Source organism: Saccopteryx bilineata, chromosome X (assembly GCF_036850765.1).
Source record: "Saccopteryx bilineata isolate mSacBil1 chromosome X, mSacBil1_pri_phased_curated, whole genome shotgun sequence".
Taxonomy (NCBI): domain Eukaryota; kingdom Metazoa; phylum Chordata; class Mammalia; order Chiroptera; family Emballonuridae; genus Saccopteryx; species Saccopteryx bilineata.
Genome location: NC_089502.1, coordinates 612,364 through 636,892, shown reverse-complemented (window position 1 = coordinate 636,892; position 24,529 = coordinate 612,364). Strand labels below are relative to the sequence as shown.

The 24,529-nt window shown below is 37.3% G+C and overlaps 1 long non-coding RNA gene across 1 annotated transcript in view; it reads left to right on the top strand.

The window, feature by feature from the left end:
* LOC136317478 (uncharacterized) overlaps positions 1-21,015 on the top strand; it is a 55,066-nt gene extending 34,051 nt beyond the window's left edge. Inside the window, exon 5 of the long non-coding RNA XR_010727876.1 lies at positions 18,188-21,015. This is a non-coding gene — a long non-coding RNA (uncharacterized lncRNA). The remainder of the gene's footprint in view (positions 1-18,187) is intronic.
* The last annotated feature ends 3,514 nt before the right edge of the window (positions 21,016-24,529 follow it).

The following is a 24,529-nucleotide window of genomic DNA, read 5'->3' as shown; positions in this document are numbered from 1 at the left end:
CTTCAATATCTTGTAAATGTATTATTGATTGGAATATCTGTCCTTCACTTTTTTTTGTGAAAATTTTTTTATCTCCTATTGGTTAACGTAAAACTGGACAAGCAAGAATGCATTACTTTTCTGAGTAAATGAAAATTTTCTGATTACTGTGTAATTAAAGCTGAAAAAATAAAAATAAATAAAAGAAAGCCTTTGCTATGGAAGCTAAGACTGTAGCTTTCACACTTAAACTGTGCTTTCAAGTGTTAGTGTTTGTCAAAACTGCCTATCTCTTCTCCTTATCTCATCTATATGCCCCCTTTTCACCCAGATCAAGACAAAATGATCTAAAAAATTACACAGATATAAATCTGTAAAAAGATGTATCTCCCATAATATTGCATATGTATGTCTTTGCATGCATGCATATATATATAATATATATAATATATATTATATATATATTATATATATATGTTCCCTTCTCATGCATTTAAGCATTTTGAGGTTAGAAAGTATATCTCCTTTACTTTTGTGTCTCTTTGAGGGCTTAGTGCAGTGTTTTTATATAGGGGTTCCATGTCAGTGATTGCAAGCACAGACAGAATCAATGTGTGTCACTTTGTATCTACATTTTGCTCTTTGCTCAGTTGTGTGGTGTAACAGTGACAAGGCATAGGGATTCTGACATTAGGTGAGTCAGAACTGTTAACAGGTTTTAATTTCAAAATAAACCACTGAAAAGAATAATTAAAAGAACAAAAGGTCCCAAATACATTGACTCCCCCCCCCCAGCTCTCTCTAGTACAAAATTACACTTTAGGGAAGCATATTGTTTATAGTTACAAATCTTCTTCATCTTTATCTTCTTTCTTTCTTTTTTTTCTGAATATCAGGCAGGCTATTAGTGTTTAAGTGAACTTTACTGTTGTTTCCTTTAAAAAAAAGACGAAAGACTAAAGAGGTTTGTGTAATCAACCAGTGACCTTTAACACCCAAGGTGCCCTTTTGTTTAATACTTGTTAATGAGGTTTCTGATCATTGCTGCAAGGTGTGTGGATTGTTCCAGAAATCAATCACTATTTAACTGAAAATTTTCTGAGTTAATCGGGCCCTTTAACCACCTCATTTTGTATGTGTCTGCTGAAATTGAAAGTTGAGAATGCATCAGATAAGCTGCCCAAAGTCTGAAACACTAAAAAGAAAAATCCCAACTGTTGGAATCCATGGGAGTCCGAAAGACCAGAGTAACAAGCTTTATTGAAAGGAAGAAAGGAACCCTGCGGGGCACTTCTCCTGGAGAGAAGAGCACTGGTTACAGACTAGGGATGAATTATATAGTGTTGGGGAGAGCCTGAAGGTATACTGAGGCAAAAGTTCTGGTGTGTTGGGAATACTCCTCCTTGGGGAGCTTGCCAGCTTCTTGGAATTCCTCTGTCTCAGAGGCAATAGTCCAGTAAGGGTGAGGTCTGACAGATAAGTGGAACATCAAGAGGGCAGTTTGGAATTCATCTATCTATCATTTCTCAACTCTGTGGTTACATATAAAAGAATGATAGTTATTAATTTTTTAATATACGGTGGAGGTGATGAGGAGAAAAAATTGGAAAATTATTGCTTCTTCTGGAGAAAACTCAAGAGGGGAACCTTGCCAAGCCAAGTCCCTCATCCAGTTAAGGAGGTCATCAATTTCTGTGCTGTCATGTCTGAACCAGGCGATGTCCTCAAAAACCTGAGTGACAAAGTAAAACAGTTTTGCAAGGTAATAATTGTGAATTGCTTGCTGCGAGTGCCAAGTGGACAGTGAGACATGGTGGTACATTGTCTCCTGGATGAGCCTCATGAGACGTGCTGGTCTGGTTCCTCTCGAATGGGAAGAGATTTTTAGAGACAGGAAACCTGTTGGTGTACGTTTTTAGAAGGACTGAATATATGTGGTTTAAAAGGAAGGGGGTTTGGAGAACATTCAGGAGGAACTTCTCGGGCTGAGGGGCAGCTTCTTCCTGCTGTCATCCCAACCTATTTGATATTTCCCTCATGAAGTTCTCCTTGGGATATTGGGGAATAGGAGTGTAGGAGCATTTGATTGTAGGTAGTCCTAGAGATTTTTTTTCATCTGGGTTGGTAGGAACTTGATAAAGAAGGGGGCAAGTATTTGGAGATCAGGAATGCAGAGATAAGGAGGGTTGTATAGCAGGGGGTGAAAGTTCTTCCATGGTAAAGTTAGAGATATTCTTTCCTGGCAGCTCTGGAGAGAGTAGGTAGTTTGAGCTAAAAGAAATGTTTCATGTCCATTTGTAGGCTCTTCTTCAGCCAAGAAGACCCAGGGATCTTATCCCCTTACTATGTGAAGGGTAAAAAGACCGAGAAGTGTTAAGAGGTGAATGCTATTTATTCTCCTAGTTCTTCAGGGATATGTGAGAGCTTTAGGGTTAGGGGACCTGTAGGGGTTGAAAGATAGGATTTAGGAGGTTTGCTGATGTAGGGGTTCAGATTTTTCTGTTTCACGAGGGCAGGTTTCAGGGTTGGTATGTAGGGGTAGGTAGATTTTTTTTTCCAATTTTCTGATTGACAAAGGTCTGTGTGCAGTTCTATAAGAAACTAGTGAACAAACATAAAATTAAAAAAAATAAAGAAGAGAGTGAGTGGATCAATGAAAGGCAATAACCAAGACACCCAGTTTATGTGAAACCACTGATTCTATGTTTACGAATTCGCTGGGCTTCAGAGAGAGAGAAAGAGAGAGAGAGAGAGAGAGAGAGTAGAAATAAGACAGGGAAGTGACCTGTTCCCCTGTCCCTAGACCTACTTTTATAGAAATTCTTAAAGCAACAAGGAGAGGGATTACCTGTACAGCTTGTTTGGTCCTTAGATTGACGGGTACTGTACTAGGAACTGGAAGAGGCTCATGAGGTGGGATTAGATTGACATTTGGGGTGAGATAGATTAGGGTACATGTTTTTGTCCAATTAGTAGGGAGATACATATAGATGTTGGTCCCACATGAGTAGAAAATCCCTGATTGGTTGATACAGAATGAGAGGTGAATAGAGAATAGAAAGACAAGAGGTTGGTTTTGTTTCTCTGTTTCTGAGCTCCAGATGGTCAGGGTGGAGGAAAAAGTCACCCTTAGCAGTAGTGAGAGTTGTCAGAATCACGGTGTGTGGATCTGTCCACATGAAAGTCAGTCTTTGAGTGATGTAATGCTGGAAGCGCCTCTTGGATAGTCTTTGAACAGTTTGCTGAGTAATCTGTAAATTCTACAAGTGCTTAGGAAAGGGTGGTTACATTTCTATACTTTGCAGTTAGAGTTTAAGTCCTAGTGACCACTGCTTCTAGCTGGAATTAGCAGCAGGTCCCAGCCTACAATAGGCATGGGGCATTGAGACAAGAGGAATAAAGGAGATGCTATACATTAAATAAAGTAACAAAATCAGACTGTCAATACCCACAGTAGAGTTCTTTGAGGGATGAATAAAACTCAAATATTCAGGCAAGGCATAGTAGATGGCCCTTGTGTTTACAAGAAATGAGATCAGTTTACCTGCTACTTGGAAGAAACACCTTAGTCTCGTGAAGAATGTTGTGAGATGAGGCCAATGGCTAGCCTTGGGCACCTTTTAGAATTCAGTGGCAATTTCCAGTATGCTGAGCAAGGTCAGGTCATAGGTTGCTGGAGTAGGGCTAGAAGAGACTGAACCCTCCCTCCATGGAGCAAGGGAGCAGCTTATCTTCTCGTGTCCCTCCTTCCACAGAAGTGGTGTGTCCCTTGATGGGGCCAGGAAGCCTGGCAGGCTGCAGTTCAATGACTTTTCTTTCCACACTTGAGCAGGGCCTTGATGAAAATCTATGAAGCCCTTTAGGGTGCTGGAGCCTTTAGAGCATATGCCAAAAGCTGGTATTTCCTGACTTCCTTTGGGCCTTATTTGCCTTTTCTGTTACTTCCTTGGCAGAAGCCATGCTCAGAAGATCTCACTGAGGGGCTTGACTAAGAACAAAATTGGGAATTCACTGTTTAAAGAAGCCTATTAGACCGAGAAAAGAAAAGATTTAATCTGTGGTGGTAGGTGGTTGGAGCCTGTGGAGGGCCTGAGTTTGATTTATGGTGAGACCCCAGGTGGTGGGGGTGAAGACGATGATGCCCTGATAGACTACAGACTGAGAAGGAAGTTGAGTCTTAGTAGAGAAGACAGGATATCCCTTCACAGTGAGGAAGTTAAGAAGGGTGGTGGTGTGTCTCCTTGAGGCAGGCAGGGAGGGGCTGCAGAAGAGTAGGTTATTTACATATTGTAAAAGAGTACTCATTTTGAGATTGCATGCTGCTAAATTTGGAGCTAGTGCTTGCACAAACAACTGTGGGTTGTTTTTGATCCCCTAGGGTAAGACAGTCCACATAAAGGTAAACAGAAAATAAGAGTCAGGTGTAGAGGAATGGTAAAGAAGGTATTTTTGATGTCTAGGACCTGTAGAGATTAGGGACTACTGGATGGAGAGGAACTATTGCCTCATTGATTAGATATAAGGCTTGTACAAGGTGATAAGCCCCTGAAGGTTTTTGAACAAGAAGGATGGGAGTATTGCAGGGAGAGTCAGTTGGGATGAGTAAGCCTGGTTTAAGAGGTGGGTAATTATTGGTTTAGGGCCTTAGAAGCAGACACAGTTACACATTAAACAAAGACTTCACATATTATAAATTAAGAAATTTAAATGAGCTTTACTTGTTTCAATTAAAATTATACTAAAGATATTTTCTGACAAAAAGACAAGACGGATTACTTACTCATATAGCTTAATATACAATTCTGCTTTTTTAAAGTTTTTCAAGATGACAGGGAGTTGCCAGCATAGAGGGGAGGAAGAGAGAAAGCAGACAGATGGACAGTGTGAAAAGCTGGATGGAATGAAGGAGAGTCAGAATCTGCAAGAGGAGGAGGAGATTAAAGTGCAACGTGGTCAGAGGAGTCAAAAAAGAAAGCTAAAGCTCTGAGGAGAGAGCAGAGGGCAAGGAGAAAAGAGGCACAGTCACAGTTTGTAAGGAGGGAGGAGGGGTCAGGGAAGTGACAGGCAGAACTGCAGGTTGTAAGGAGGGAGGAGGGGTCAGAAAAAAGACAGGCACCACAGCCAGAGCCACAACTTCTAAGGAGGAGGGAGGGGAAGAAGAACACAGTGGAGAAGGGAGAGGGCTCTTGGAGGAAATAGACTTGAGTGGAAAAGATTTGCAGAGGGACCAGAGAGGGGTGCCTTCGGGGATCATGCAGGAGGGAGAGAATTGGGAGTCCGCAGAGAAGAAAAGATTAGGAACGGAGGTTTTAATTGAGGTTTCTCTGACCAAAATCAGCCTGTGTGTAGAACAGGAGGCACAGAAATTAAGGACAGGAGAGAAGGGAGAAGAAATCCTGCATGTAAGGAATTTCTGATGCCCTCCCCATTCTGTGGCAGAAATTGTCAAGATCTCTTAGGATATTGTAATAGTAGTGGAAAGCAACCTGGCTGAGCACTAAAGAGAGCCTCAGACAAGAGGTCTGAGTCACCCCAAGGAAGCTAGTCACTCAGAGTAGAAACCTCCCAAACTGTGAACCCCAGAGAGTAGGGTGAGTCCTGAAGGAGTAGAGGAGTCCCGAAGGAGTAGAGGAGTCCTGAAAGAGTAGAGGAGTAGTCTCTGAGGCCTGAGATTGGGAGAAGCTCATGTTCTGTGGGGAGTCTGGATGGATGGTTTAGACTGGGAGGAGCCCACAGTAAAGGAGACTGGTGATAGAAGGAGGTGTCCCCGCCTTCAGTCACAGTTCTGAGAGGAGAAAATCTCCACAGAAAGAGAGTCTCAAACAAGAGGTTGTCACCCCAAGACTGAGATCCCAGGATGTAGGACAGTGGCCTGGCAGGTGCGCCTAGACTTTCATTGAAGTCCATAAAGAAGTAGAGGCAGACCACCCATAGATATGGGGTCCAAAGTCAAAACCATCCAATGAGGAAGGGGTGGTTTTAGAGAGAAATTTGGAGGCCAACCAAGGAAGGGGAAGGGAGAAACTCCTTCCCTTTCTGATCTGGCAGGGGATCAGGACAGGATTAGACTGCTGGCCAATTGACCTACAATTACACTTGCAAACAGAATTAGGAAGTAAGTCCAGGACAAGTTGCCGCTGCCCATTGCTTCCCTGGTTGTAAGTTTGGATGGAAAAGAGGGATCATCCAGGCAGTTAGTACCCTGTCCCAGGTTTCAGCACCAAATGTTGAAATCCATGGGAGTCCAAAAGACCAGAGTAACAGGCTTTATTGAAAGGAAGAAAGGAACGAACCCTGCCGGGCACTTCTCCAGGGAGAAGAGTGCCAGTTACAGATTAGGGGTGAATTATATAGTGTTTGGGAGAGCCTAAGGGGATACTGAGGCAAAAGTTCTGGTATGTCTGGAATGCTCCTCCTTGGGAGGCTTGCCAGCTTCTTGGAATTCCTCTGTCTTAGGGGCAATAGTCCAGTAAGGGTGAGGTCTGACAGGTAAGCGGAACATCAAGAAGGTAGTTTGAAATTCACATATCTATCACCAACAAAATAAAAATATGTTTTTTTATTTTTAATATTTCTGGTATTTATTGATTTTAGAGAAGGAGAGAAAGGAGAGAGAGAGAGAGAGAGACTTCTTATTCCACTTATTCATGCATTCAATGGTTGATTTTTATATGTGCCATGACTGGGGATCAAACTTGCAACTTTGGTATATTAGGATGATGTTCTAACCAACTGAGTTACCTAGCCAAGGCAAAATTTTGTATTTTAATTTTCACCATAAAATGAAAAATATTTGATTAGTTCCTTTGTTTTATTCAAAATTAGAAAAGTAAACCACTTCTTTGTTAATCAAGTAAAAGGAGACTTAGGATAGACAGGACCTTTTCAACTATCAGGATCCTGAAAGCAGCCTAAAAATCTGGAGTCTTTGTGCTGCCACAGATTATCAGTACAATATGGTAGAAACCTCTCATGCTTGGGCTTAAATCATTTTGTTAATAGGTAAAGAAGTTGGACCAATATTTACCAGATTTTCCTGCTCTGGTCCTTCCAGTAACTTGGTAAAACACTTTTGCCTTTATATAATGCCATTCTGGAGTGGTAGCCAATAACAAGATAAAAACTGTAGAGCCAGTAGTTGTGGCCACCATCACAGCCACCTGGCCGTACAAGTTAGCATTTGATTTGGACAGACGGTAATGAAACAACGAAGCCAAGAACTGGTCATCATTTATTCTAGACCTGTACCGGCCAACAAGTAAAAAACAAACACATGGGGCACCAAACCCACTCACATGTTCTCCTGTTATGCAACCAGGAGAATCTTTGTGGTTTCTCCTAGAATCAAAGGCTCTCACCTCTGTTACCATTCAGCACCCTGCCATGTTACTTGCTTGACTCTCTGCAGCCTCTCTCCCTGCAACAACGTGGTCTCTTCTCTGCCAAAATGGCCTCCTAGCTTCTCCTTTTAAGTCTTTTCAGCGTGAAAGCTCTCCTTCAGCATACTGAAGCCCCTTCCCAAGCATAAAGGTAATCAGCACTATCACATGGCATCATGATCACATGAAAAGTGGCCATTTTAACAATAAAAGTGAGCAGAACCAAATAACACAAATTTTACAAACTTATTTGCCCAACAAAAACCATACCCATTTTGGGGGGGTATTTCCTCTAACATACTCCCATGCTAGAAAAATGCCTTCACTTCTAGCCCTTCTGTTCATTTCATAATATATACTATATGTGTAAAATACATACCAAGCTACCAAGACTTAGTACAGAAAAAATAATAAATGATTTTATTTTAAAATATTGATTATATGTTGAAATAATATTGTTTTGGATATATTTAGTAATATAAAATGTTATAAAGTTAATTTACCTGTTACTTTTTACTTTTTTCTATGTGTTATATAAAATATTTTAAGTTATATCCATGACTCATATTATATTTCTACTGGGCAGCCTTGGTCTACAGAGTTACTCTTACTGCATGTGATATAAATTCCAGGTACTTAGAAACCTCCTGTTGGGCAAATAAGTTTGTAACAAATGTTTTTTAAGTTTGCTCACTTATATTTTGCATTGGCCTGGACAGGGCTGTGTGTGTAGTCTGTGGAAGGCTGTGGTGGTTGCCCCCAGGGCAGCAGGTTGCAAATTGAGGATTGCCTTCCTGTTTGGGAAGAGTGATTGTTTTGCTAATGTTTGCTGCAGAAGGAGTATTTTTCCCCCAGCCTGTTTTCCTGGGAAAAGCAGAGAGAATGCTGAGTGCTAAGGAAGTATCAAAGGGGAGAAAAAGAGTGCTGGGGGTGTTTGGGAGCCCAGCTGAGGCTTATGGAGTCCTTTGAGTCCAGGAGGAACTGAAGAATGTGTCAGGGCTTTCAGAGCTCTGAGTGAAAAGGGAGCAGTCTTCCCTGTGTGTTTGCTCATCTGCCAGAGCAAACTTTAGTAAACGGAATGGCCCATCATTTTTTGGCTCCATTGTTTTTTTACCATCTGCCTGAATCCAATGAGAAACTGCATGGCTACAACAATGGCAAACACTGACCTTACAATTTCCAAGATTGAAATTATCCAAACTTGTAGTTTTTAACCTTAGATATTCTTGAGCAGATAAAATATATTATGCTCACTTTGTTAAAGATGGCGCTGCCCACATGGAGGCCGTTGCCCAGGTGATATTAATGTGTGTCTCTCTGGGCTGTGTGCAGGCAAGATCCTTGTAGCCTGGAGCTTGGTTTTAGGATTAAGCCTTTCCCACCCTTTTTGATGTGGGGTGGTATAATCCCATCATTTCCCAGATAAGTGACTTTGTATTAGAAACTTTCCTATATTGTATATTGGATCAAAGATTATGAATCTACACTATAAAATGGGGGCAGAACAGGAGCTTACTCTCTCAGTTCCTGAGATTAACCTTAGAGGAGAGAGCAGAGATGAGAGCAGAAGAGGCCACATGGAGGGGGCCAGGAGAAGCAGCCAAGATAGCGGAGTGTTGAGTGAGAAGCCAGTTTGTGCAGAGTTTGTGTAGGGAGAAGGAAGAAGATGGGGAACAGAGGTGAATAAGTCTGGTGAGCTAGAAACCTTTGATTCTAAGAAACTCGGTTAAGTCAGTAGCTTTGTGAGCACTGAATGTGAGTGGGTTTTGGAGCCCAGTGTGTGTTTTTACTTGCCCACTGGGTGCAAGCTAGGATTAAAGAAGATGGTCCACCAGTTTTTGGCTCCGTTGTTTCTTTACCGACTGTCCGAATCCAGTGCAAACCTGCATGGGCCAGGCGGCTGTGATTGTGGTCCTGGCTACTGGCCATACAGATATACTTTAGAATCACATCAGGAACTTTTAAGAAACACTGATCCTCTCCTTTCTATGATTCTGATTCATCTGATACAACTCATAGTGACTTTTCTTCTATGCTGTGAATTTCTTCCATAAAGTCATAAGATGTGATCATAAAAATAATAATATTAAGGTTCTGTTATATGAAATTCAGGAATATGTATAGCCAGGTTGAACAGTTGCAAGGGAGGATAGAACACTGAGAGAGGTTTAACTCAGACCCCCAACTAGATCATAAAAACAAAAAGATAACCTATTCCTTAGCTCTTTGGTTGTTAAAAATCAAGCTAACAGGCAGGAAACAGTGTTGGTCAAATAAGTTGGTAAAATGTGATTTTTATGTTTGCTCACTTATACTTTCCATTGGGGGTGTGGCAGCACCAGATATATGTCTGTGAAATTGCAAATTACCTTTCTGCTTGGGAAGGGCTATTGTCTTGCTAATGTTTGCTGGAGAAGAGATTTTAGCACCAGAAAGTTTTAAAAAGGAGAGCAGTAGGAGGCAGAGAGAGAAGCCAGTTTTACTTAGAGAGAAGCCATATTTTGCAGGGATAGCAGAGAGAATGCAGAGTACTGAAGAAGAATACATGAGCAGAGAGAGAGAAGGGGTGCAGATGGGGAACCAGAGATGAGGGGCTTTTGTGAGCTCCACTAATACTGCTGCGAACCTTTGATTCTAGGAGGAACCGGAGAAGATTTTCTTGGTTGTGGAACCAGAGGGAAGTGTTTTTCTTATGTGGTTGCTCATCGGCCAGTGTGAGACTTTAATAAAGGAATGGCCTACCACTTTTTGACTCCACTGTTTCTTTACCATTTGTGTGAATCCAATAAGAACTTGCATGTGAATGGCCACGATGGCAGTGACTACTGGCCGTACAAACAGTAACTTGAATTAATTCTGTGTTAGCTGCAGCTTCTTATTTGGATTTTTAAATATCAGTTTACTACCTTCTATTTCATCTCCCAAGGAGGAACTTGGTATTATTTAGTCTGTTTTTCAGAGAGAAAAATGAGAATCAAAAAGTGTAACCATCTCTTTGGTTAAGTGAATTACTTCTACCAAATATTTAATTTTCTGTTGCTGTTATTTTGCTTTTGTTTTACTGAGGAGATGTTTTGGGCTTTTAAAGAATCTACAGAAGGAAGCTTAAAGAGATAATTTGATTGTGTTGGTCAAATAAGTTTGTACATATGCTATATATGTTTGCTCGCTTTTAGTTTGCATTGGGTGTGGGGGACAGGCCATAAACCAGCAAAGTCATTATAGCCTAAGGTTTAGTTTTAAGACTATGCCTTTCCTGTCCTTTTAATACTAAGATCTTTTCAAAACTAAGTTTTTTCTTATACCCTTGACCAGGTTTTGCCCCCGGGGCCAGATTAGAAAGAAAACTTTTTTCACAGGCCAAACAAAATATTAAAATTAAAAAATGTTAAATACAAAAATGATTCACTTAAATAAACAAAATTTTATTATATAATTTGTTTATGAATAAATGTGAGTGAAAAAAATTTAATATACAATATTATTTTAATAAAAATATATTTTAATAAAAATATAATTACATACCATATAAATATCCAAACTGTATCACAACCAATTGAAACAATATTTAATTAATAGAATGAACTTGAAGGGGTTATATCTCAAATAAAACATTTCATTTTACAAACAGCCTGGACACGTTTTCAGTTATCAACTGCAGCTATTGTCTATGTTACAATGCCACTTGATTCAGCACACTTGACCACAAAAATAACAAATTGTTTGACCTTGGGTGCACACTGGCAAACTCCGCCTAAAAGAATGTGGGTTTCACATTGACGCTAAATGTCAAATAGTTCATATCGAGTACAGATGAGTACAAAAGTTGTAAATCTTTATAATGGAATTTTTTTTAAATAAAGAAGTATCACGAATCCATTAGACCAATTATTGGCAGTTAACCCTAGATTAGTCACATGGAATTCTTTTCTGTGTATCACTATCTTCTTAAATATCTTTATTTCCAATAATCAAAGATGCTTCTGCTTCTGAGTAGCTGAGATTTTAAAGTAGCAAAGAATATTAAAAATTTAATCACGGGCCTCATAAACTCATTACATGGGTCAGATCCAGCTCATAGGCCATATGTTGGCCATGCCTGTCCTTGACTGTTGAATGATGTAGGGTGGTGCACTCTTATGAGGAATCCCATTTATGCCTCAGATAAGTGACTTTGTATCAGAGACTTCCTTGTTTGTATATTGGATTAAAGGTTTTGATTTCTACACTATAAAATGGGGCAGAACAGGAGCTCTCTCTCTCTCTCTCAGTTCCTGAAATTAACATTGCAAGGGGAGGTGGCCAAGATGGTGGAGTGTTGAAGGAGAAGCCAGTTTGTGCAGAGTTTGTGCAGAGAGAAGGAAATGGGGAACAGCGGTAAATAAAGCTGGTGAGGTAGAAACCTTTGATTACAGGAATACTCAGATAACTCAGTGGATTTGGAAGCCCTGAATGGAAAAGGAAGTGTTTTCCCACTGTGTGTATTTCTTGCCTGCCAGGTGCAAGGTAATGGCCAATTAAAGGTAATGGCCCATCAGTTCTTGGCTCCACTGTTTCATTACCATATGTCCAAATCAAATGTGAACCTGCAAGGGCCAGGCAGCTGTGATGGTGGCCATGGCTACTGGCCTTACACGTACCTATTATTTGGTCTTCTATGGCAATGAGTTGGTTTTGTAGCAAGAATTAAGAGAAACAGAGATGCCCAGACAAGTTGATGAAAGAAGTAATATTTTAATAGCCGGCAGAGCAGCATGACCCAAAAAGAAAGAGTAAACCACAAGCTCTTCGAAGTTATATTTCTTAAATCTTATATACCTTTTACAAAATACATGTATTTATGCCAGGAGCTTGTGATCACTTTGTATAGAAGTGTATGTCACTGTTGGGCAGATAAAATATATTATGCTCACATTGTTAAAGATGGCACTGCCCACATAAAAGCCTGTCGCCCAAGTGATATTAATGTGTGTTGGGGGCGGGCTGTGGGCAGGCAGAATCCTTGTAGCCTAGGGCTTGGTTTTAGGACTAAGCCTTTCCCACCCTTATAGATGACATGAACAAATTTCTTGAAACATACAATCTTCCAAAAAATCAATTTGGAAGAATCAGAAAACCTAAACAGACTAATTACAACAAATGAGATTGAAAGAATTATCAAAAAACTCCCAACAAAGAAAAGTCCTGGGCCAGATGGCTTCACAAGTGAATTCTACCAAATATTAAAAGAAGAACTAACTCCTATCCTTCTCAGGCTATTTTAGAATATTCAAGAGGAAGGAAGACTTCCAAGCTCCTTTTATGAGGTGAGCATAATTCTGATTCTAAAACCAGGCAAAGACAACACAAAGATAGAAAATTATAGGCCAATATCCCTGATCAATAAAGATGCTAAAATCCTCAACGAAATATTAGCAAACCGGATCCAGCAATATATGAAAAAAAACATACACCATGATCAAGTGGGATTTATTCTGGGGAGGCAAGGCTGATACAATATTAGCAAATCAATCAATATGATTCACCACATAAAGAAGAGGAAGGAGAAAAACCACATGATAATTTCTATAGATGCAGAAAAAGCATTTCATAAAATCCAGCACCCATTTATGATCAAAAGGCTCAGCAAAGTGGGAATACAGGGAGCATACCTCAACATGATAAAGGCCATCTATGACAAACCCACAGCCAACATCATACTCAATGGACAAAAATTAAAAGCAATCCCCTTAAGATCAGGAACAAGGGTGCCCCCTTTCAACACTCTTATTCAAAATAGTCCTGGAAGTCCTAGCCACAGCAATCAAACAAGAAGAAGAAATAAAAGGCATCCAAATTGGAAAAGAAGAAGTAAAACTATCATTATTTGCAAATGATATGATATTGTATATAGAAAACCCTAACGTCTGAGCCAAAAAACTACTGGACCTGATAAATGAATTCAGCAAGGTGGAAAGATATAAAATTAATACTCAGAAATCAGAGGCATTATTTAATTTATTTTTTACAGAGACAAAGAGAGAGTGAGAGTGAGGGATAGACAGGGACAGACAGACAGGAACAGAGAGATGAGAAGCATCAATCATTAGTTTTTCATTGCGCATTGTGACACCTTAGTTGTTCATTGATTGCTTTCTCATATGTGCCTTGACCATGGGCCTTCAGTGGACCGAGTAACCTCTTGCTTGAGCCAGCAACCTTGGGTCCAAGCTGGTGATTTTTTTTTTGCTCAAACCTGATGAACCCACGCTCAATCTGGCAACCTCGGGGTCTCGAACCTGGGTTTTCTGCATTCTAGTCTGACGCTCTATCCACTGAGCCACTGCCTGGTCAGGCCAGAGGCATTTTTATACACCAACAATGAACGGTCAGAAAGAGAAATTAAAGAAACAATCCCCTTCACTATTGCAACAAAATAAAATAAAGTACCTAGGAGTAAATTTAACCAAGGAGATTAAAGACTTGTACTTGGAAAATTATAAAACATTAATAAAAGAAATAAAGGAAGATAGAAGCAAGTGGAAGCACATACCGTGCTCATGGTTAGGAAGAATAAACATCATTAAAATGTCTATATTACCCAAAGAAAAATATAAATTTAATGCCAATGAAAATACCAATGACATACTTCAAAGATATAGAACACATATTCCAAAAAATTTATATAGAACCAAAAAAGAACACGAATAGCTTCAGGAATCCTGAAAAGGAAGAATAAAGTGGGAGGTATCAAACTTCCAGATATCAAGTTATACTACAAGGCCATTGTACTCAAAATAACCTTGTACTGGCATAAGAACAGGCATATAGATCAATAAAACAGAACACAGGATCCAGAAATAAACCCACAGCAGCTTTATGGACAACTGATATTTGACAAAGGAGGTAAGAGCATACAATGGAGTAAAGACAGCCTCTTTAATAAATGATGTTGGAAAAATTGGACAGCTACCTGCAAAAAAAATGAAACTAGACCACCATCTAACACCATTCACAAAAATAAACTCAAAATGGATAAAAGATTTAAATGTAAGGCATGAAACCATAAGCATCTTAGAAGAAAACATAGGCAATAAGCTCTCCGACATTTTTCGCAGCAATATATTTGCCAATTTATCTCCACAGGCAAGTGAAATAAAAGACAAGATAAACAAATGGGACTATATCAAACTAAAAAGCTTTTGCACAGCTAAAGACAATAAGAACAGAATAAAAAGACAAGCTATACAATGGGAGAACATATTCAACAATACGTCTCTGATAAGGGGTTAATAACCAAAATTTATAAAGAACTTGTAAAACTCAACACCAGGAGGACAAACAATCCAATCAAAAAATGATCAAAAGAAATGATCTCCAAAGAGGACATACAGATAGCCAATAGGCAGATGAAAAACTGCTCAACATCACTAATCATTAGAGAAATGCAAATTAAAACCACAAGGAGATAACATTTCACACCAGTCAGAATGGCGCTCTTCAACAAAACAACACAGAATAAGTGCTGGTGAGGATGTGGAGAAAAGCGAACCCTCCAGTACTGCTGGTGGGAAAGCAGACTGAGGCAGCTACTGTGGAAAACGGTATGGAGATTCCTCAAAAAATTAAAAATGAAACTGCTTTGTGACCCAGCTACTCCACTTTTAGGAATATATCTTAAAATCCCAAAACACTGATTCAAAAGAATATATGCACCCCTGTGTTTATTGAAGCATTGTCAACAATAGCCAAGATTTGGAAATATCCCAAATGTTTGTGAGTGGATGAAAAAACAGTGGTATATATACACAATGGAATACTATGTTGCTGTGAAAAGAAGAAAAATTTACCTTTTGTGATAGCATAGATGGAACTGGAGATTATCATCCTAAGTGAAATAAGCCAGGCAGAGAAAAACAAATGTCATATGATCTCACTTATATACAGAATCTAATAAGCATGGTGAACTGAGGAATAGAATAGGGGCAGAGGTGGAGTGTCACAGAACAGAGGGACAGAAGTCAGAGGGAAGGAGGACAGGTTCAGAGAGGGTGTAGGGATTAGTGAAATTATGTATATATAACACACATAGATACAGATAACAGGACAGCGAAACCCAGAGGAAAGGAGAGGAATCAAGATGAGGGCACAAAGGGGGTGTTATGATGGTATGTTGTTGAGGGGTGAGGGTGTAATATTGAGTAGGACACTTGAATTCATGTTAACACAATAAATTTAAAAATTCAATAAAAAATTATTTTAAAAAATAAAAGATAAAAGCAAACTCCATAAAACCAAATGTTCTTTCACAATAGAAGCTGCCACGAACTCAGACATGTTTGTACATACAAATCTTCACATTGTATAGAATTTTTTTTAAAAAACTTTTTTGATTGAAATGCCAACAGAAACACATCCTGAAACCCTCTTGCCCTTTTGCACACTTGAGCAGTGTTACCTCCAAGTCTTGAGTACAGAGTTCAACGAGATAAGTTTTGTTTCTCCTAATGGAGGATATCAGGTATCTTAGATTCACATGGACTAGAAGAATGATGTTATATTCTCAATACTGTAGATAAATGTACTTTGGAAAACCACCTTGAAAGATGTGCACTTAATTATACCATTATTTGCTATCATCCTAGCAGCTTTAAGTCTCTGTATAGTTTGCAGAATTGAAAGATAGGTGGCCCTGGCCGGTTGGCTCAGTGGTAGAGCGTCGGCCTGGCGTGCGGGGGACCCGGGTTTGATTCCTGGCCAGGGCACATAGGAGAAGCGCCCATTTGCTTCTCCATCCCCCTCCTCCTTCCTCTCTGTCTCTCTCTTCGCCTCCCGCAGCCAAAGCTCCATTGGAGCAAAAATGGCCCGGGCGCTGGGGATGCCTCCTTGGCCTCTGCCCCAGGCACTAGAGTGGCTCTGGTCGCGGCAGAGCGACCCCCCGGAGGGGCAGAGCATCGCCCCCTGGTGGGAAGAGCGTCGCCCCTGGTGGGCGTGCCGGGTGGATCCTGGTCGGGTGCATGCGGGAGTCTGTCTGACTGTCTCTCCCCGTTTCCAGCTTCGGAAAAATACAAAAAATAAATAAATAAAAATAGAAGTTGCTTTAATGAAGTTTTACACAGTGATTTAGTTCAACATATGATAGTCTTTCTCCCTCCCCAGGATTATTAGTTTTTATGCTCTTGTTTGCTTCTTATTTCTTCCAGAATCTCCAACTCTTGTATGGTATAGGAAACAACTGTTAATAGTATTATAAAGTTGAACTGTGTCCAGGTTCAAATAATCTGGTTTTAGGTAAAATTGTTATAAATATTTAGTTCAAATTTTGGTAAAGAAAAAGAAAACTTGGAAATTGAGTCTCTTACCTTTATATTGATATTGAGATTTGAGCTTTATAATGCTTAGTACTTAATTTATTGACAATAAGAGAAAAATATTTTTTAAATTTATTCCCCTGCAATAATCAGTTGTTCTTTAGCTATAACTCTTAATCTTGTATTTAATCTGAAAAGACTCTGATGCACATGTGATAGTGCCTAAAATGTAGCCATGAAACATGAAATTATTACTTTATGCACTCATATATGTAGACACAATTTTTATTTTGAGAATGTTTAAACCTATAGAGAAATGGAAAGCATCGTGCAATGAATGCTCACCTACTAAACACCTGAATTTATTTTCCACAAAAAAATTACTCATTACATAATTGTGCAAATTGGCTTCAGCTTTCCCTCCAAAAAGTATTTGCCTATATTGCCATAGTTCCATTATTATCCTTAACAAAGTAAATAGTATTCATCTAATCTTATCTAACAATCAACTCACTTTCAAATTTCTTTAGTTGTGTTAAACCATGCTATTTATTATTATTACAAAAATTGTTATCAGAAGATCAGAGACCTGAGAACTTGGTACAATCACTCAGCTGAAATAAGTAAAGAGTTTAGATTCATGGCAGAACAGAACTTAAGCCAGAAAAAATGTATAGTAATTATTTTTTAATTTGAAAACACTCCTTTATTCAAGCTACACTGACCTCTGAAAAAACTGAGAAACTGACTAGAATCAACATGTGCCTCCAATTTGCTCACTTTATGGCTCTGAAACTACCATAATTTCTGTGTCTCTAGTGCATAGGGGAAATACCATTGAGAAAGGCCATCAGACATTTTTTGTAGGTGGATAGTCAGTTCTTCCAACACCATTTATTGAATGGCCCATACTTTCCTCAACACCTTGAAATATTACCACAGAACTATAAAAATAATAAATAAAAATAGGTGAACATAATCTTATCATCTTGGGGACAAGACAGCTTTTCAAAGCAAGGTATGAAACATTTGACTACATAAATATTTGAAACATATTGATGGCAAAAGATAAAAGAATACAATTAAAAAGTAAATGACAGGCTTAGGTAAAATGTTTGCAACATGAAATTAAAATAAGAGTTCCCTAATATACTAATATAATGCCTATAAACCAGTTTAAAAAAAGGTGGCAAAACTTATGAACTGACAATTTAAAGATGAAGAAATGGAAATGGTTTGCCATATGGAAGTATGGTTAAAGAAATAAAAATTAAGACAAAAACAAGATACCTTGTTATTCACCTTCTGCTTGACACAAATTACAATGGTTGATAATATTTCACATTGGGTGAACATATGGGAAAAAAGATTCTCATCCACTGTTAATTAGCATGCAAATTGTTTTAGCCTTTGTAAAAATTATTTGGAATATATTATTAATATCCCAAATTCTAGTTGACTCACTAGCTTATATTCTACTTAAGCAGACTGCCTGTCTTCCTGACTTTATTTCTTATTTTTGTATCTGCTTTCTTCTAGATGGTGACATTTGTGCCTTTCTTCTTAACCTGGTAACCTGAACTTGACTCCTCAGTTTTGGGATCCCTCTAAAACTGCAAGTCATTCTCATACAAAATTTCAGTTTACCTAGTCTGCACGTTTGAGAGTTTTGGAACAAAATGCAAGTTCAGGTCATCGTCATGTCTTGCTGACTACCTCATGTGATGAGACCAACATTTGAGTTGCTTGTTTCTACCCTTCTACTTCTGTTTGTTGCTTACTCTACAGCTGTCAATCACACACATGCAGCCATGCAAAAGCTGTTTTTCCCTTTTCATTTGTCTTGTGAATGTTTTCATTTATATTACAAATTAGTGTTGTATATCACTCAGTGATATAAAAGGTTCAATAATTGTAAATTTGCTTAACTCTGGGTAACAATAGCATGCAAACAGAAAAGCAAAGTGGTATATGATAGAAATAAATGCAAGATCAGTACAAAAGGCAAGAAAGGTAATGTCTATTGCAAACAGAATGAGTGTTGTTGAAATGCTTGAAAATGGTGGGATCAAGACCTCTCTAGGGCATTTGTTGTTGTTTTGATTTGTTTATTAAGGGTTTTTTTTGGTGTTAATGAATCTATAGTTCAAACAGTGAATAAAAATGACAAGTATTAGGGCTAGTGAGTTAATCAGCACACAGGAATAACTGAGAAAAATCACAAATAATTCAAAAATTCCTAAATAGAAAAAATGGAAAGAGATTTGTATTTGTGGCTTTTAAACAGAAAAGCCAAATAAGTCTTTTTCTGTACATATAATTTGCCAATAATCATCACAAAAATAAAAGTTTAAATTTCAATCTAGATGAAAAATTATAACATTCATCATGAGTAATAGGTGGTTGAATAAGTTTAAGAAATGATATGGTCTATATGAAAAAAGTATCTGGCAGAAAAAGAAAATTATGAAGCTGCTGCAAAGTATCTTGAACTTTTGGAAAAAAATGATGGAGGAAAATGGCTATTTGCCTGAACATGTGTTCAATATTGATGAAACAGTCATGTTCTGGAAGTGCATGCCTACTTGCACATGTATTGCAAAAGATGAGAAACATACCACAGGCTTCAAGCCTGGAAAAGACAAGCTCAAAGACATACTGTGTTCCAATGCATGTGGTGACTTTTTGATTAAACCCATGTTGCTTCACAGATTTCAAAATCTATATTCTCTTAGAAGAGAATGTGAGAAACATTTCCCTGTCTAGATGAGGGAAACCATAAAATTTGGATCATAGAGAAACCCTTTTTGTATTAGTTTTTGAAGTGTTTTGCTCCTGAGGTTGAGTAATATTTAAACAAAAAAAAATCTTGAGTTCAAAGTGTTGCCTGATTCTTATGTTACTGGACACTTGTCTCACTGACAAAAGTGCAAGAGTAAATGCTGATCTTTGTATTAAAGTCATCTCCATCCTTCCACCCATTACAACTGTACTGCTTCAACCCATGCAGCTGGAAGTGCTAAAAATGCTCATGATGTATTATATTTGCTTTATGTTTGACTACGTTGCAGATCTTATGAGAGAAACAGCAGAACTTATGTGAAAGAAGCTTGGCAAAATTTCAATGTCTGTAACACTTTAACAATAGTACAAGAATCAGTGAGAGACATAAAATGATCAATCTTTTATGGTGCTTGACAGAAACTTTGGAATGAAGTTGTAACTGATTCTGAAAAATTCTCTCCAGTGGTAGAAAACGAAATGAAAGTATTCTAGCATCTGCAAAACATTTAGGTTTCGAAGGATTTGAAGACATTAAATTAAGTGATATTGCTAAACTGTTAGACTCTCACCCTCCAATTGTTGAGAAATGTTCCAGAGATGTAATCACATCAAAAGTTGAGAAAAGAGCTCAACCTAAGTTAACCTGAAGGACTTGAAAAATGTTGAAGTAACCACTCTGTAATCAACATGCCGTGATGATTCAGGAAAGAGATCCTTCAGTTGAATATTTATTGGCCTTCAGGCAAGGCTTAAATAATTACCCATAACCCTATAAAGCAGTAAGAAGAAACTTTCAAACAAATATCACTAAGTCTTTTCTTTTTGCTTAGGTCAACAGAAGAAAAGAGATTGGACTATCATGTTGTGTCATTCAAAACCATTCTGTAAACAGCAGGCAGAAAGACTACACATAGAAAGTTAAATTTAGGGATTCAGGTCTGATTAGCTCTGAAGGTGTGGTGATTCATGTGCCAGAGGATGAAAGTGGACCAGAAGACAGAGCTTACACTTTCTTATCTCCAGACAAAATCCAATTTTCTTGATTTTTTTCCTTATCAATACTGGAATGATCAGCATTTTCACTGATGCATGATTGTTTTCACCTTGGAATCAGAGAGAAATATAAATTAATTGTCCAATAATCACTATTGCTAATGTAAATTTAGCAAAATACCATGAAGATTCACTCTGTCTTAACTTTTATAATACTTCTTTCCCTGCCCTGATTTCCCCCCAAAGCTCATAATTTTGTCCAACACAAATTCCCCTACAATAAGGGTTTTAGGAGTCAATTCCAGTACCTAAGGAAAGGACTACTGTACTTGGTTGGACAATTTAATTTGTTTTCTTGATCTGGAAATTTGTTTTAATTCTGTTTAAGCCTAACTTGCTATCTCAATAGAAAGGATCCAAACCCTCTTCTTTTCACTAGTTTTTAATTAGTTTGGAAAGGCAGTATATTTATAGTGGATTCCTGGATTTACTTTGGTTCTTAATTATGGAAAGATGCTACTAGAGTTCATTTCCATCAATCTTCTCTGTTCTCATATTTGGTCTTCCTAGTGATTTAGAACAGTTGAATAGTCTTCAGAATATATATATTGAATATATATATTGATACTTCCTTCCTCTTCCTTAAATATGGTGAAAATCTGCTCCACATGTGGAAGTCTGAATTATAGGCTACCTATATCTGAGACTGAAGTGATCAGAGGAAAGGGAAAATGCAAAAGTTAAAAAAGCTTGCTTGCATAGTTAGAGTTGGGATGAGAGACATCCCTTAACAAGCTCAAAAGAAGCAGAAGAGAGTTGAAAACACATTATAGGGTGCTTTGGTGCTCATGACCTGTCAGAGTGCCAGAGAAGTTTTACGCTCTTACTGTAAGCCACAATGATTCTCAACACTAACTGCACATAAAAATCATGATGGAGACCTTTGAAAATAATACAGATTTCTGGGAACTGCCCCTAGGTATGCTGAATCAGAGATGAGAACAGCATTTCTATGTTTTGAAAAGTCCTAAAGTGATTTTTTAAAAATATAGTCATGATTGCAAACCACTGCTCCAATTCCAAATAGAGTTATAACTGAAAATATAGTATAAATGATATGGGCCCAGGAACTAGGAAACCTTGATTTGAAGCTTTTGCTTTGCCACTGGATGATTTGCTTAGTCAAATCATCTTATTCTTACCTTATCTGTCAAATGAGAAAAATGGACTATTTGTTCTCTAAAGTCCTTTCATCTCTAATGTCATTAACTTGATAAAAGGATTTATCAACCTCATTGTTTGTACCTAAGCCTTTTCATAAAGACCAAGGTAAGTAGTAGTATTATTGTATTATGTTCTTGTTATTTAAAAAATTTTATTCATCGTTCAAGCTCTACCACATTTTAGTGCCTTCCAGTAAAGAGAAACATAGATGCCACAGTAAAAAGGGAAACAAACATAGCATAAAGTTTCTGAAGAAAATATAGACAGTACCTCCTGTAAGTTTCTTTTTATATAATTGCTGTTTTTCTTCTGAGTTACAGGTTTTGAGGAATATAATAATGAATAGATATTTTGAGTAAAACATTTTAACATTTTTTATTTACTGTTTCCATAAACCAAAACAAAGAATTCTGTAAGGTTACTGTTTCAAAATTCTATGGAATTTGGCATAATTTTAATCATATCTAGAGGTCAATAATTTTTTTAACTCAATGATTGTTTTACCAGTATACTCAGTGGTTCTATATGCCTTTAAAGATTGTGCTTTCTTGATAATTTTACCATTCAATGAGATTTTGTCTTGGCAATTTTTTTCTCTTAATTTGAACAGAATTAGAGAAATCACATCTTAAATTAAACAGCACAAATAAGAACTATGAATACAAAATAATCTAATGGTAAACTGACTACTATATGATTTTAGCTGTTATAGGAATGTTTAGACTTCAGTTTGATACTTGGAAACATTTGTCTAGTTCCCAGATCATTTGAAATAAAACAATGGAATAAATCTAATTATTGTTTAAGGTAATATCCAGTTAAAATAATCTAAGAAGTAGCAGCAATGAGAGGATATGATAGACTAAATATAATTGAGTTGAACAAGGCAGCAGAACATATAGGAGGATGAGAAAGTCAGTATAAGCTAAGAAGTTAATGACAACACTGCCATGTAAACAGGTGTTTCTTTTTTCTTTTAAGTTAAGAATAATCTGCAAAATTGAAAAGTTAAAAGAATTTTAGTATATTTTATAACAGTTTGAGTGGAACAAATCTTTCTGTTGTAGAATGACTCAGATAAATTCATATATTATATATATGTCATGAAGTACATGGAAATTTTCTTCTTTCCAGACATATTTAAAAACTGTCAAAAATTAAAAAAAAATACATGCATACAGTGTGTATAGTCTGAGTGTGTGAATCATGTTTGTGCTATGCAATACATTGATCACTGAAATTTAAATGGTATTATTATTTTTTAACAGCCTTTAAAATCAAGTTTGTTCTGGTTGTTTATCTAAGAATTCAGAAATATGATGTTCTATGAACAAAGTGTATATGTTCTTGAAAACCATAAGATCAGAGAGAAAATAGATGAAAAAATAAGTAGTATACTTCATTATGTGAATTACAAATAATGATAAATTAAATATGAATCTAGTGGGCTTAAGACATTGCACTTTATCTTTCTGGCATCATTACATAAAGCCAAAGATTAAATTAATCCATTATTGCAAACACTTAAAACTGGCTCTTGATTAATTGGCACTTGTATGATAAATGCAATAATGAAAAGAATATGAGACTTAGAGTGAGGGTTTTGCCACTTCTTCTTCTGAGCCCTGGGCTGAGGGTTTTCTGTTTTGGGGAAAGTGGTGCATAGTCCAGACAGGATAAACCTTGGGCTCACGAAGCAAGAGAAGTCAGCAGAAGTCCTAAGGCTTTAGAATCAGAAAGAACTGTTTTCAATCCTGTCTTTGCCAATTACCAGCTTTCTGATTGTAAGAATGTTTTTGTTTAAGGTTTCAAACTTGAGTTTCTAATCTGTAAAATGGGGTAAAAAAATACCTTCATTATTTCACAGGCTTTCTGTGAGATTATATCAAATGCTTAGTACAGTGCCTGGTACATAGTAAGCACTCAATAAATTGTTGCTGTTATTATTATTATAACAAACATTCTAAAACAAATAGATGATACTTTATTTTTGTCTTCTAACATTTTTAATATTTTGATATTTTATCTAATTTTGTCAAAATAAGGTATGAATGATGGTTTTAAGAAGAAAGAAAGAATATAAATCAATTTTTAATATTTTTGTTTGCTTCTGAGATGTACCTAAACAATAATTCTTTTGTCCCTATGTTTCTCCTTAACCTATGATGATTTCATATGCTATATTTACAATGTGGTTATCATTGCATGATATTATTTATCTAAAAATTAAAGGTAATGGCTTTTTAACATCTACAGTATTCCTATTCTCTAGAAAATAATCCATCTACTTGGTTCTACTTTTAAAATAATTAAGTCACTCTTGTGTTGATAGGAGCTAATGATAAAACTATATAAGACCCACTTTGTTTAAACCACAAGTTTCTGGCTCAACTGCCTTTGAGAGAATTGGATGTCTAAGTAATCTTATTAGGTTAAAACACTTCCTGATAATTATCTCCTGAGCTTCTTTGCATATCTTTTGTGTATCAGGAAGTTTGAAATAGTGATATGAAAATAGTGGTAACATGAAGAGTATTCACTGTAACTCTAACAATGTGTCTGTTGAGCAATAGAACTGTCACTTCCTTAAACCAAGCCCTCACTATCACTTAACCTGGATGATACATCTATCTAATAGTCTTTGGTATTCAACAACTTGCTGATTTACTAACTTCCCTTGTGCACAATTCTGATTCTTTTACTTTCTTATTTAAAAAATATTCTGTGGCTGCTCATTTTCTATACAGGAGTGGGCAAAAGCAGGTTTACAGTTAGTTGTTCACATGGAAAAGGACATGCAGGTTAAACAAATAATAATACAAGAATAAACTGTCTTACTTACTAACAACTGTAAATCTGCTTTTGCCAACCCCTTTAAAT